We start from the raw sequence: 13,485 nt of genomic DNA, 5'->3' as shown, positions 1-13,485 counted from the left end.
AAGATGGCGATGGATACAAAAGATAAGAAAGTAGAATTGACAGAATTTGGCAACCCACTATGTGGGGGCTAAAGGAGAAGAAAAATTTTAAATGCCAAGAACAGCTAAATGTTGGCCGCTGAAAAAACGGTGAAGTCATGGTGACAAAAATGATGAGCAGGTGGTCCAGGAAAGATTAGAACCTGCATTTGAAGTAAGGAAGGAAAAGTAGAGGGAAGTGTTCCATAGGCCCTTGGGCATTCAGTTTTTCAGCACAGATGGAAGTAAAGATGATGATGATACACATCTGAGAGGAATCTGTGGGGAAATGAGCTAATACTGTTGAAGGAAAATGAGAATAACTAAGGGAGAGAATACACTGCTAGAAAGATGGCAATGGACTGAACTTTGGGAAACACCAAAATTAAAGCTATCAATATTCCTCAAAATATGTCATTAATCTAATTTAATTAAACTATGTAAAACCAGTATTTTCATAATGATTACACAATAGATCCTTTTCCTGCAAATAAACAAAGAAAATTATTTCTCAACAATCCTTCTTTCTAGACCTAATTTTAAGGGTCCATTTACAAATTACCTTTCTTCTGAAATTAAAGCACTTTACCCCCAATATATCCAGGTAGCTATGCAACATTATCAGCAACATTTTGTTACATGTACAAGGTCTCATAATATATATCACTTGCTATCTTAGAACTAGGGTAAGTACTTTTTTGGGTCATATTTCATTTATTAATATTAATAAAAATGCAACAAAGTTAGAAAATATAGTCAATTATTTTCAACCAGGCTATTTCATTAAACTTTCTGGGAAGAAAAGTTGCATTATATTTCTGAAAGTGTTGAATCTTAACATATTCATCCCAAATACAAGAAAAATTGTGAAGTACGTTTCTATTTTTAGTAAAGACTCAGCTGGAGGAAAGCAACACTGGGGTAGGCTAAAATTTTTTAAATAAACATCACAAATAAAAGAATATGTCACCTCCCCACACCCTTTGTATCAAAAAGATCTTTTTTTTTTTTAAAAGGAAGAAAAATAAGACCCCATGTCAAGTTGAATACGAAGAACAATTTGACAAGGGTTTTGATTTACTAGATTGTCCAGATATTTTGACATAGGATTTACTTCTGATACCATTACATTAGAGCACTCGGCTTCAAATAATCCTTTGAAGTAAAGTAACTGTTATGTTTAAAGTCCTGAATTAAACTATTAAAGATATATATACCAAAACATTCTGGAGTCAATGGAAAAATACAATCACATTAGGGTTTTGATATTAAGATTATTCTACTGCAAAAATGAATAAAATGGAAATCAGGTTTGAACAATGATATATGTAAAACCCAGTGGAACGGCTTTTCAGCTTCAAGAAGGGGGAGGAAACAGTGGGGAGGAGGGGGCAGAAATCATGAATCATGTAACCATGGAAAAATATTCTAAATAAAAAATGTTTTTAAAGAAAAAATACAATAATAAAAGTCTACTCTTTCTCTGTATATAGAAACACAGGGCATACTGATAAAAAAAACAACAACACACTATGATGTGAATGACTAGCCATTAATGGAACAGATAATAGATAGAGAACTGAGTAATAATTTAAGCTATGATGACAGAGAAATATACTTAACAATGGCTGAGCAGCAGTTGGTGCATCAGGATGTATGGCGCATCAATATATAACAATATTGTTTATATCTCTGGAATTTCTTATTTCTACAAAATAAATTAAGAGTATTTATTAAGTGCCTACTATGTGTCAGGAAACATGTTCTCCACCTGGAAACTCTGAACGTTTCTACTTCTATGTTTAATTTTCAGATTGTAGTAATCTCTTAAAAAATGACTGATATTTATTGATAGGCACAAACTCTTGTATTTAAAGGACTTCATAACCAAGTCTACCCTACCTTTCTAGGCTTATTAACATGTAACATGCAAATATGTGAAAAATCAGATATTTTATATACCTTGAAGGTAACTCTGTGGTCTACCCCAAACTGGTCTCCTTGCCATTTCTGACACAATATTCCATCTCCCATCTGTGTGCTTTTGCTTCTTTCAAAGCTCACCTTGAATGCCACCTGCTACATGGGGCTGTCAGTGATTCAATACTGAAAATATTCTGTATATATTTCTTTCTTTTTTAAAATCCTTACCATCCATCTTGGAGTCAATACTGTGTATTGGCTCCAAGGTAGAAGAGTGGTAAGGGTGAGGCAATACTGTGTATTGGCTCCAAGGTAGAAGAGTGGTAAGGGTGAGGCAATACTGTGTATTGGCTCCAAGGTAGAAGAGTGGTAAGGGTGAGGCAATGGGAGTCAAGTGACTTATCCAGGGTCACACAGCTGGGAAGTGTCTGAGGCCAGATTTGAACCTAGGACCTTCCATCTCTAGGCCTGGTTCTCAATCCACTGAGCTACCCAGCTGCCCCCTCTGTATATATTTCTAATAGGATCATAGATGTAAAGTTGGAAAGTACATAAAAAGTCACTGGGTTCAACTCTCTCTCTTCTTAGAGATGAGGAAAAACTAAGGTCTAGAGAAGTGTAGGGACCTGTCCACACAATTACTGTGTCAGAGAATCAGAATGTAATATTTTTGAATCCAGGTCAAATCTAACATTATAACCATGTATTTGTTTCTCCTGATAAAATGTAAGTCCTTTGATGGTAGATACTCTTTTACTTTTGTCATAGCTCTGGGCCTATAAACTTTACTGGTTGATATTAGATTCCATCATATATAATACATATTTTATTTAATGAGAAAATAAGAATTGAAAAAAATTAAAAACAAAAACGAATTCCTTTTCCTCTATTTTCCTGTCCCTACCTCTTTTTTTCCCATTCCTGATCAGGAAAAGTTTTTGCTTTATTGCCAGTAGGATCTTATCCCCATCAGAACTCCCCTGCCTGAGGTTTAAAAAGCAGCTTCTAGTGGCTAAGATGCTGTTATAAGAATCAGCTGATATTTCTCATTAGACGAGGCTTTTGTCAAGGCTTTTCAATCACTCCTAAAGCACAGCCAGGATCTGGAAGAAAGAACACTAATATACACTCTATGTAATAGGATTTTTCTGTCTAGTACCAAGTTTTAGACAGATACTTAAGAGGCTGTGATGGCATGATATTCCTTGGATTTAATTCATGAAATTTGTTGATGGTATTTAATTGCATAACTTTTTAATACTCATTTAGAATATCTAAAAATCCTAACATGGGAGAGAAAAAAGTTCCATAAATAAGGATATTTATATTTCGTCCTATTGACTTAAGGGGGTGAAAACCTTTAAGCTTTCAAATATCCTTGATAAAAAAATCTTGTAAAAAAAAAAAAAAGCAGGAGGGCAGCTAGGTGGTAAAATAGATTGAGAGAAAGACCTGGAGATAAAAAGGTTCAAATTTGACCTCAGATACTTTGTAGCTGGGTGGCCCTGGGCAAGTTACTTAAAACCACATTGCCTTGCCCTTATAATGCTTCAGCCTTGGAGCAAATACACAGTATTATTGTACGATGGAAGGTAAGGTGTTTTTGTTTTTTTTTTAAGCATAAAAATATGACCATACCTAGTAATTTGATGGAGAATTTTATTTTGATAAAAGGGGAGTCTTATGGAAGATCTAGCTAGGATATTTATCCTCATACTTCTTACACTGTTCCTTCTTTGGGCTCTAGGAGTTGGTACATTCCTCTACCCCAAGGGTGAAGGTGGGATAAGAGGAGTTATGTAGAAAGAGGCAGTGGGGCATTAGGGAGAAAGACAGGCTGGACAAAGGGAGAGAGGAGAGAGGAGCTCAAGATATGTAGGAAACTGTATCTCTTTCCCTATAGTAGAATGTACCCAAGGCATAAATGAGAAGATTAACAGTTCCCCTATAAACTGTAAAATTCGTAGAAGAAAAAGACTAAGTATTTCCATTTAGGGCTGCTTCAAGAAGAAACAATATGCTTAAGTCCCTTCAACTCCCAGTTTTTCTCCAATCTTGAATCACTATGTTACCTTATGTGAAAGATTTGTTAAAGGGCTCAAATGAGATAAATTATGTGAAAGCATTATCTGAAACTATGAAGTATAATATACATTTTAGTCCATGATAAAAAAAAATCTGGAGATTTCCCACTGACTAAAATCGTTAGAGCCCCATTAATTCAATCCTAGGATTCTATGATAGCCTAGTGCTTTTTTAAATGAAAAGATTTATCTTTCTCTCTTATGCCAATCTAAAATACAAGTCTGGGCTAATATATAGAGACAGTTGGTTTTCATTCTGTATCTTCTCCCCTACTCTGCAGCAAATGACATAAAATAGCCAAGTTGTTTAAGTGGGTGTCAGAGAAAGAATCTTTTGAAGAATAAAGAAGTAAAGGATCCGCAGAGAAGAGAGGGTTCTATTTTTAGCAATCTACAGGGTTTAATAGAGGAAATTAGTGCTTATAAAAACAGGTGTAGTTTTCGGCAAGGCTGAAGTGTGTGTGTGTGTTAAACAAGAGCTTCTTTTAGGAGACCACTAAACACTTTGAAGCTCTTAATGCTACATAGTGTAAGGTCTATTAGTAAGCAATATCTTAATATATACTTGCAGAAACCTATCATGCTAGCTGCTATAATTGCTCGGTAGAAATCTAGGCTAGGTGATCTATTTCAAGATATCCTTATTTTCTAAGGAAAAAATAAAACCTTTTCCTTATCAAAATGTTTCCTTATCAATAGCAGCCACTTAGTCCAACACATTCCTCTGAAGTCTCCTTCAACAAACACTCTTCTAATTTTGAGATTAGAAAATTCATAGAAATTCAGATTTTTATTTTTTGCTGACCGTATGTGGGATTAAAAATAACTATAATGTTTCAGCATTCTAAGACTTCTTTTTTGAAAACAGTAGATGGAGTTATAATTTAAAGAGGGTACATAACAGGACCATGGGGTCAATAAATCTAGATTTGAAAGGGACTGAGAGGCTATGAAGTCTAACTCCTTCATTTAGGAAATGGATATTAAACTCAAAAACAATGATTTAATTTCATTTCAGTTATATTTTAAATATCACTAATGTGAAATTAAGCAGTCCTTTTGGGCTTTATGTGGTATTTTACGTACAATCAGCCAACACTTTTAATTCTTTTCAAGTTATTTCTCAAGTGATTACCACACTAGATATATTTAATATAATCCATATATTAAAATATACCTTTACTGATAAGAACTGAAGATAGAACCAGCAAAGACGGCATTAACCTTCTATTTTTATAGTAAAGAGAATCATAGAATTTGATTTCTTCTCCAGTCAGTCTTATGATAGATTCTTATTACGATAGATTCTTAAAGTATCAGACACTTGGTATTTGCATTCTAAATATATTACATTTCAAGAACATACTAACCAGAAAGAAAATATATTTAATTTCTAATAAGAAATGCTTTCTTGAAAGACCTAGAAATTATCCTTCAATTTATAAATTTACAGTGAACTTTATGTTTTAGGGAAAACTCATGAGATTCTAATGAAAAGTGTCTAATAATTTTCCAATCTAGTAAAAACCTATGCAATTCCTTCATATTCAGAAATTACATAAAATTCACACATTTAAAATATAGTATATATAACCACTTTTACTAGGCTACCAAATTTCTGCATAATAAATAGGTCTCAATAATGAATCACATCTACTAATGCCAAAGGGAAAAAAATAAAGATGAAGGTCTGAAATGAACCTGAATACAAATAATGTGGGTGTATGGATGTTCAGGGAAAGTAAGAGAGAGAAGAAAAAGAAAGAAGGCAGAGAAGCAGAAGGAAAAGACAAAGAAGAGGGAGAGAGAGAGCGAATATTCATTTTTGAGTAGAAAGCTTAAATCTAACATTTTCCCCACCTCTTAGTATTATTAAATATAAAATTCAGGTAAGCATAAAATTAGGAATTAAAAGAAGCTACTGTAGCACTGAAATTATAACCTTAAAATTCCTTAGGTATTTGGATTGGAGAGATAGCTACTTGTGTTAGTTGGGAATGCAAAAAGTCACAATTTAGAGGAAAAAGATATTTAGTTTTGAAAAGGGTTTTTACTATAATTCCTCTTACCTGAACCCTATACACACGTCTACTTTCCTCCACTAAAAAGCAATTAAATCTTAACATTTAAAATAAGATTTTCACAAAAATAAAACTTTTCATTTAAAATACTACGCTTATTTCTAATTTAGCTGGGAATACAAACTAACCCCAGGCCAATAGCAAATGATTTGGGAACAAATGCCTAAGAAGCTTACAAAAGTGTTCAGTTGCAACATTAACGTTCACTGCCTTTAATTAATTATTCTTACCTGTAGTGTCCATTTCTGAAGTATCATATAAAAAGATTAACAGATAATTATCAAGACAATTGCCAAAAAGAGTTTGAGCTGCATAATTAAAACAAGATTCCTTTAAAATTACTGTATTTAGATTAGCATTCTTTCTTTTAAAAATATGACATATAACTATGTTCATGAAAGTAAGATGATTACATCTAGGTTTTGTTCTATTATAAGAACTTTAAAAATTATCTTTTCCCCCATAAGAAAAATAACATAATGAATTCTGAGGCTAATAGAACTGGTTTCCTAATTTTAGTAGCAAAAATACATCCTTCTTCATAGTGAATTCACAGTGAAAGAAAAGATAAAATACCCCCATACAGGCTTAAATATATCCACCATACTGCTTTTAAAGAGATGAATCTTAAAAAGTCCCTTTCCAGAGAACACATTTGTTCTATGGATATAACACAAGATCCTCCCAACACAGAGCTACACAGACACATATACAGCCCACTTTCCCGACCCAATAAAACAAAAGAAAACCTTAAGCAAGAACTATGGTTATCCCTTTCATTAATGGAATGCAAGAAGCCAAGTAAATCATTTTAGAAACATGAATCCTTTACCAAACAAGAAGATTAATCTTTTTTCTATTATTTTGCATCTAAGCAAATGTGTCTTTGCAAAAAGAACTCTCACTAAACTGTTGAGATTTTTTGGCATAATGATGATTTAACAACAGATTCATGTACTTGCCAAAAAAATGAGGGTATTAAACAGATGGAATCAATTCTTCATATTTTCTGTTTTCTAATTTTCCTATAAAGCTTAGAGAATACATACCTTCATCATATTGGCATATACTTCATCAAGGGAGAATTACTGAAGATGTACTTGCCATAGTCATAGAACCTTTATATTAATATTTTGCATTGCTCTTCTAAAGAGCTTGCCGAACAGATTCTCAGCTGATCACTCAGGCATTTGTAGGTACCTGCTAGAGCAGTCTGTTAAGGCACTTGGTGAAGCCTCAGAGACAATAGAAAATCAACAGCTGTATGTTGTGATGTCAGTAACACTCTAGCCAGTCACTACCCAGAAAAAATGAAATGCATCAGAAGCTATATTGAGCTCTTCATTAGCAATTCAGTAGCAAGTGATGCAAAATCCTGTGAAACTGTGAATGTGAAATGGCTTTAGGGATTTTTGATCATTATCTCTATTAAAATTCCGTTTAATACAGACACCCTCAGTTCTCTAACACTGAAGAAAAGTTGACAAAATGCTATTTCCCCCCTTAATTCCTCACAGAAACTAATGTATGGAATTTGTTTTAAAATGTAACTTTTATTTTTAATATTATTAAAAGTCTAAAGTGAAGGTGACAATACTTGCCATTTCTTAAAAGAAATGCATTTATATTTTAATTACTTAGTTTTTAACTTGGCTTCACTAAAAATCAATCTTTCTTGCTTACTTGGGCAAAAAAATAATTACTTCTTTAAACAGATAGAAATAGCAACGGAGCAGACTTCTGATGACATTTTTGCCTCGTGTCAGACTTGCTATCTGTATTAGCTCAGTTGGAGATTTAAAAAGAATGGAAGCAATCATATACTGAATTAAAATAATGATGCTAAGGAACTATAAACAGACCAACAACAATAAAAAAGATAGCAAGATATAAAAAAATAACTATGGTAGTTAAAACATTAAATTTTAAGTAAGAAAAATTTATATTCTGATTCCAGAGCTCAAACTCTACCTAATTACTTTGTTATTAGTTTAAAGACATTATTATTATCACTACTATTATAAACAATAACAACTCACATTTGTATAGTTCTTTAACCCTGTAATGCAGGTACATACTGCTATGTGGCTTTATTTCCCTTTGTGATACAGGGATCGTTCTTTCCATCTGCCTCACAGGGATGCTGTAGGGATTTAATCAGATAATGCTTATAAAGTGTTTGAGGTACGTGAAAGATATGTATGATACTAGCCAAAATTACATCACCTCCAGAAGAATTTTCCTTTAACTAAAAGGCCAAGCCCTGTAGGTTGCATTTGAAATGTGATTATAGCCTAGAAGAACTTAATGGTTCTATATACTAGCTCATAGCTACCTGGCTAGCACAATTGTGTTAAGACCAACATACACAAATACACATGTATTTGTATATAAACTTATTTTCTATTATAAGAAAAAGTTGTACATAATGGCTCAAAAAAAGGATTTTTTTTCATCCAATTTGGAAAAACAAATGCTAATCTGGTCTTTTATATTTTGCAAAGAAAATCTGTATCATTTCAAAAAATTTACACTAACTACTCTCATATCAAGAAAATGATAGCATTAAAAGTCAGGCTAATAGTAAAAGTGGCTTAAACTATTTATAATTCTCATTTTTCCAAACATACTTTTATAACATTTAAGAGCTGAATTGTAAAGGGAAAAATTTATAACAATGAACTCTATTCTTTTATCCTAAAGGGAATTCTTCAGTTTTGAACTATCTTGTTCCTTTACTTCTGTATGGTGACACCTCTCCATTAGACAGTATAAAAGAAGGGAAAAAAAACCAAACACTTTTCTTATATAGCATTAAAAATTATAAGTAAACTGGACATTTCATAATAATAATAAAATTTTATATCATGATAGAGATAAATAGAGGTCTTAAAAGGACACATAGCATAGTGAATAGACAGACTAGCAAAATCAATGGAAATACTGACTGACATATGACCTCTCTGGCAAATCCCAACCTCTAAATAAAGCAGGCAACTGTCTTAAGACAATAAACTGAGTCAGCAGTCTACACCAGTGGAAGAAGTCTAGTAAGTTACCCATCAAGATGAAATTACATGAAGTTAACTTGTTTATATTTTTTAGGGCAAAGACAAAATTCTCAGTTTTATAAGTCTGGGAAATTCAGATACCATAAACATCTAAGTCAGATAATTAAATTTTTTCTGGGATGTAGAGGAAAAGAAATAAATAAAATAAAACCTCATTAATTCAGACTCATGAATTCATATTTTTGAGAAAGTAGGTGGAATTAATACAAAGGTTGAATTACAGAATATTTAAAAAGTAATATTATTATTCAAGTAGAGGAGTTAGTTCTAGAGAGTCTTGTGAATAGCAGAAATATGAACATTGCAGTTCTGGTAGGAAGAGAAAAGACCTCAATTAGAAACCAAACCATGAAGTCCTACTTAAAAAAAAACAAACCTATCTGCAGTATTCTTTTTTGGTGGCTTTCAACAATGGTTACATCAGATGGGTTAATTACCACATATAATCAAAATAGAAATTTTAAAATGTTTGAGATCAGAAAGAATACAGAAGTATCCCTTTTACATGATGGGTTTTAGGAATGTAAAATATTTTGGCTCTCTCTTCATACCAGAGAAGGTCTTATTTTTCTGTTTCTTTTATGGGGTGTTTATATGCTTATATGCATTTATAAATTATTAAATTTTTTAAAGATACTCCTACAGTTCTAGACTTTGCATGCTGGTGTTGGTATATATGTTCTTTTTGTCTAACTTTTAATAAGATATCATGTATATGTCTGGTATTAAAATGTTAATATTATACAGTACTATATATATATATTTTATGCGTTTGAGTTTCTAAACTTTTTCTGTACTGTGTCACTCACAGCTTTTGAAAAACTCCCCCCAAATTCTCATTTAATTTCTTATGCCAACCCACAATATCACAAAAATTGCAATGGTGAGAGTCCAGATGTGGAAGACAATAAGTTGATTTGCGTTAGACGGAATTCACCACACTCATGATCCAGTTCCAGAGACCTCCCCCCAACTAATTCCTAAAAATAGACAATCAGTATTAGGGTGACTTTTATGAATACAGAAGAATATAAGAATGGTTAAGTCTTTTTGTAAATAAATGAAGTGAGGCATCTCTTAGCATGACCGACCCCCTTCCCAAAAAATTTAACCCACTATAAATCCTGAATCAGTAGAAGGTAAATTAAAAGGGCTTTATTTCATTTGTTCTTAGTTGCATGTACACATTCTAGCTTTTGTATTACTTAGTTCCTTTCTCTAGGGCAATGTTCTCCAAAGGTTTTTGGTACTATACCCCATCATCAAAACATTTTTGAACATACTCCTATATAAATATATATGCATGCAAATTTTATACACATACCACTGTACTCATGATTATGTACATTATAATACTTAGACAAAAATATAAATTTTAAAAGATAAGATGAAATAATATTTAATATTAAAGTAAAAAGTCATTGGAATTTTTAAAAGTAGGAGTGTGACATGGAAATAGATATATTTAGCAAAATCATTTTTGTAGATGAAGGCAAGTCTGATTCCAAAGGGAAGAAATTTGAGACAGGGGGAATCAATAATGAAATTATTGCAATAGTTTATGCAAGAGATGTTGAAGGGCTGAATTAGAGATGAAGAAAGGAACTACGTAATACAAAAGCTAGATGTTGAAGGGCTGAATTAAGGAGGTGGCTGTATGGCTGTATGAATAAAAAAAAAGGCCAGCTGTGAGAGATGGAGATATAACTTACAAGATTTGAAAACTGATTGAATATGTAAAGTGGACAACAGACACTAAGGATATGAAAACCTATGTAACTGATAGGATGATTTTCTCTCCACTTCACTCCCCTCTTACCCCCCATTAACAGGAAGTTTGGAAGATGGGTAGATTTGGGGTAAAATATACTATAAAAATAGCTGTGATTCCAATCATAAGCTATGCATGACCAACTCACTGTTTTGACTCATTCATTCCCACCTAAAATGAAAAGATCTCCTCAGGGCTCTTTTACACTGCCCCCAAGAGAGCAGCCTATCCTCTGAAGGGTTACCCACCACACTCAATGCTCTGACTGAGAGCAGGATTCTCTCATCAGTACTGTATTTGTACAGTGGCTGCTGGGGATAGGAGTAGGAAGTTTAGATTATAACTACCCACACCTTGGTCAAAAGAGGGGAGGCCGGCCAACTTAGTGGGTAAAGTATTGGAAAGTAGAGAGGACCAATGCAGATATGGTTGTATGGGGAACAAGACTCACTACTGGCTATCTCAAGGAGGGTAAAAAATAACTTATAAAATAAGGATGAAAATGCCTGCCTCGGAGTTGGGGATTTATTAGATGGTAACATGATATAAGGGAAGGGCACATTGCCACTGAAGACAGGAGACTTGAGTTATACTTTTCAATCTCTGATACCATTACTTGGATGCCAAACAGATATACCACAGGCAAAATGGAGTTTGTTCCTTTACCTGAAAACAAGTGGCTAGATTAAAAAGGTTTACTGAGATCATCTCTCTATGAAATTCTATGAATACAGTGATACTTAACCATCCCCCCCTCCAAACCTGTGATTTCACTGGTGTTGGGAATAGGGTAGAGGTTTTTAACCGTTTTTGTATGTTATGGACCTATTTGGTGCTATGGTAAAACCTATAGGTTCCCATCTCAGAATATTTTAAAATGCATTAAATAAAATACACAGGGATATAAAAATCAACAAATTATAGTTACCCATCTATCTGTCCACATGCCCATCCATCCATAAGTTTATGTCTCAGCTAAAATGCCATCTTTTGCAAGATACCTTTCTGGGTCCTTCTAAATCTTAGTGCCTTTCCCTCTAAGATTATTGCCAATTTATCCTTTATATGTCTTGATTGTACACATTAGTAGCATTTTGTCTCTCCCATTAGAATGAGTTCCTTCAAAGAAGGGCCGATTTTTGTCTTTCTTCATATATTCAGTGCTTAGCACAGTGCCTATAACATAGTATGCAGTTAATGCTAATTGACTCAACTTGTTAACCTGACCCCAGGTTAAAAACTCCTGATATCTAGAGGAGGTGCATCCTTACCCCCACCCCCACCCCCATCATTACAGATCAATATCTTCTCTCCAACTCATCATCTATGTGAAAAAAATTTCCTTTTTAAAAAATTGTATGGGTATTATAAAGATTAAATTAACTGCCCCCTGCCCATTTTTAGATTTAATCACTAGAAGCGAATACACCCCACTTACACTTGAGTGGGGGAGGTCTGTGACCCATCTGTGTGATAGTGGGGGATGAATTAGAATCAACTGACTGCACCCTGAGCAGTCCTATGCAAAGTTTTAGCTGTAATTGGTACATGTAAAATGGAAGGTCACAGGAAGTGATAAAAAGGAATGATTTTTTAAAATGCCAAGAACTTCCTGTGAAAGAGGCTTTAGGTCTTTCATCTTCAACTTGACCTTGAAGGAGCTTCAGCTTGAGACCTTGGACTGCTCTTGAACTCAGAACTACCATGTATGGTGAGTGAAAAAAAGGCCTACTCCTTTCCTGGATTTTCTGAAGGGACTAGCCTAAGGAAAGGCCTCCCCTCTTGAGAGAGGCTTCCTGCAACCCCAGTTCCTCTGCTCAAGAACTAGTTAGCCCTGTCTGGGTTGAGCCAGGGGTCAGGGCAAGATACTTACTGTATAGGTTAGATATCTTACCTATCCCCTATCCTCTCTCTGATTTTCTTACTTTCACTCTGCATTTTATAAATTGCTAAAAAAAAAATCATTTTGGAATTGATTAAAATTCCTGGTGACCCTACTCTTGAATAATCCAGTCCAACTTTTTATAATAACCCCTTACATTTCTATCCCTTACAGTATGGTTGTGTGTATGGCAGAAGGGCCCTTCAAAGCCATAGTTATGCCTGAAGATTTGCAGGTTAGGGGTACAGCTCTTCTTAATGAAATTTCCACAGCTATTCACTTATTTATTTATTTATTTAAGCCCTTACCTTACCAATACTATGTATTGGTTCCAAGGCAGAAGAGTGGTAAGAACTAGGCAATGGGGGTCAAGTGACTTGCCCAGGGTCACACAGCTGGGAAGTGTCTGAGGCCAGATTTGAGCCTAGGACCTCCCATCTCTAAGAATGACTCTCAATCCACTGAGTTACCCAGCTGCCCCCCCCACCTATCACTTTATTGAGGGGCTCTAGATACCAAATTACAATACTATAAAATTGAATGTTAGAGAAGATGAACATAGGATTGGGCCATCCTTCTGGATGAATGGGAGACCATGCCCCTGAGACAGTAATTGATTCATAAGAGGGTGTCCTGGAATAATGCTAGATATTTG

General features: G+C 34.0%; 1 protein-coding gene across 41 annotated transcripts in view; it reads right to left on the bottom strand.

Annotated features, from left to right (window-relative positions):
• Positions 1 to 13,485, bottom strand: part of R3HDM1 (R3H domain containing 1) — a 159,040-nt gene that overhangs the window by 108,032 nt on the left and 37,523 nt on the right. For 3 of the 41 annotated variants that reach the window (XM_056793771.1, XM_056793777.1, XM_056793807.1), the window contains exon 2: positions 8,146 to 8,249. The exons of 27 other annotated variants lie outside the window; for them this stretch is intronic. The gene's annotated coding sequence lies outside the window, so the exon portion shown is untranslated. Of the gene's footprint in view, positions 1 to 7,155; positions 7,527 to 8,145; positions 8,250 to 13,485 lie in introns of those variants that run through there. 11 more of the 41 variants (XM_056793783.1, XM_056793787.1, XM_056793802.1 and 8 more) reach the window with 9 other exon arrangements.

The sequence above is a fragment of the Monodelphis domestica genome, chromosome 4, assembly GCF_027887165.1.
Source record: "Monodelphis domestica isolate mMonDom1 chromosome 4, mMonDom1.pri, whole genome shotgun sequence".
Lineage (NCBI taxonomy): Eukaryota > Metazoa > Chordata > Mammalia > Didelphimorphia > Didelphidae > Monodelphis > Monodelphis domestica.
This window is presented reverse-complemented; position numbering and strand designations above follow the sequence as displayed.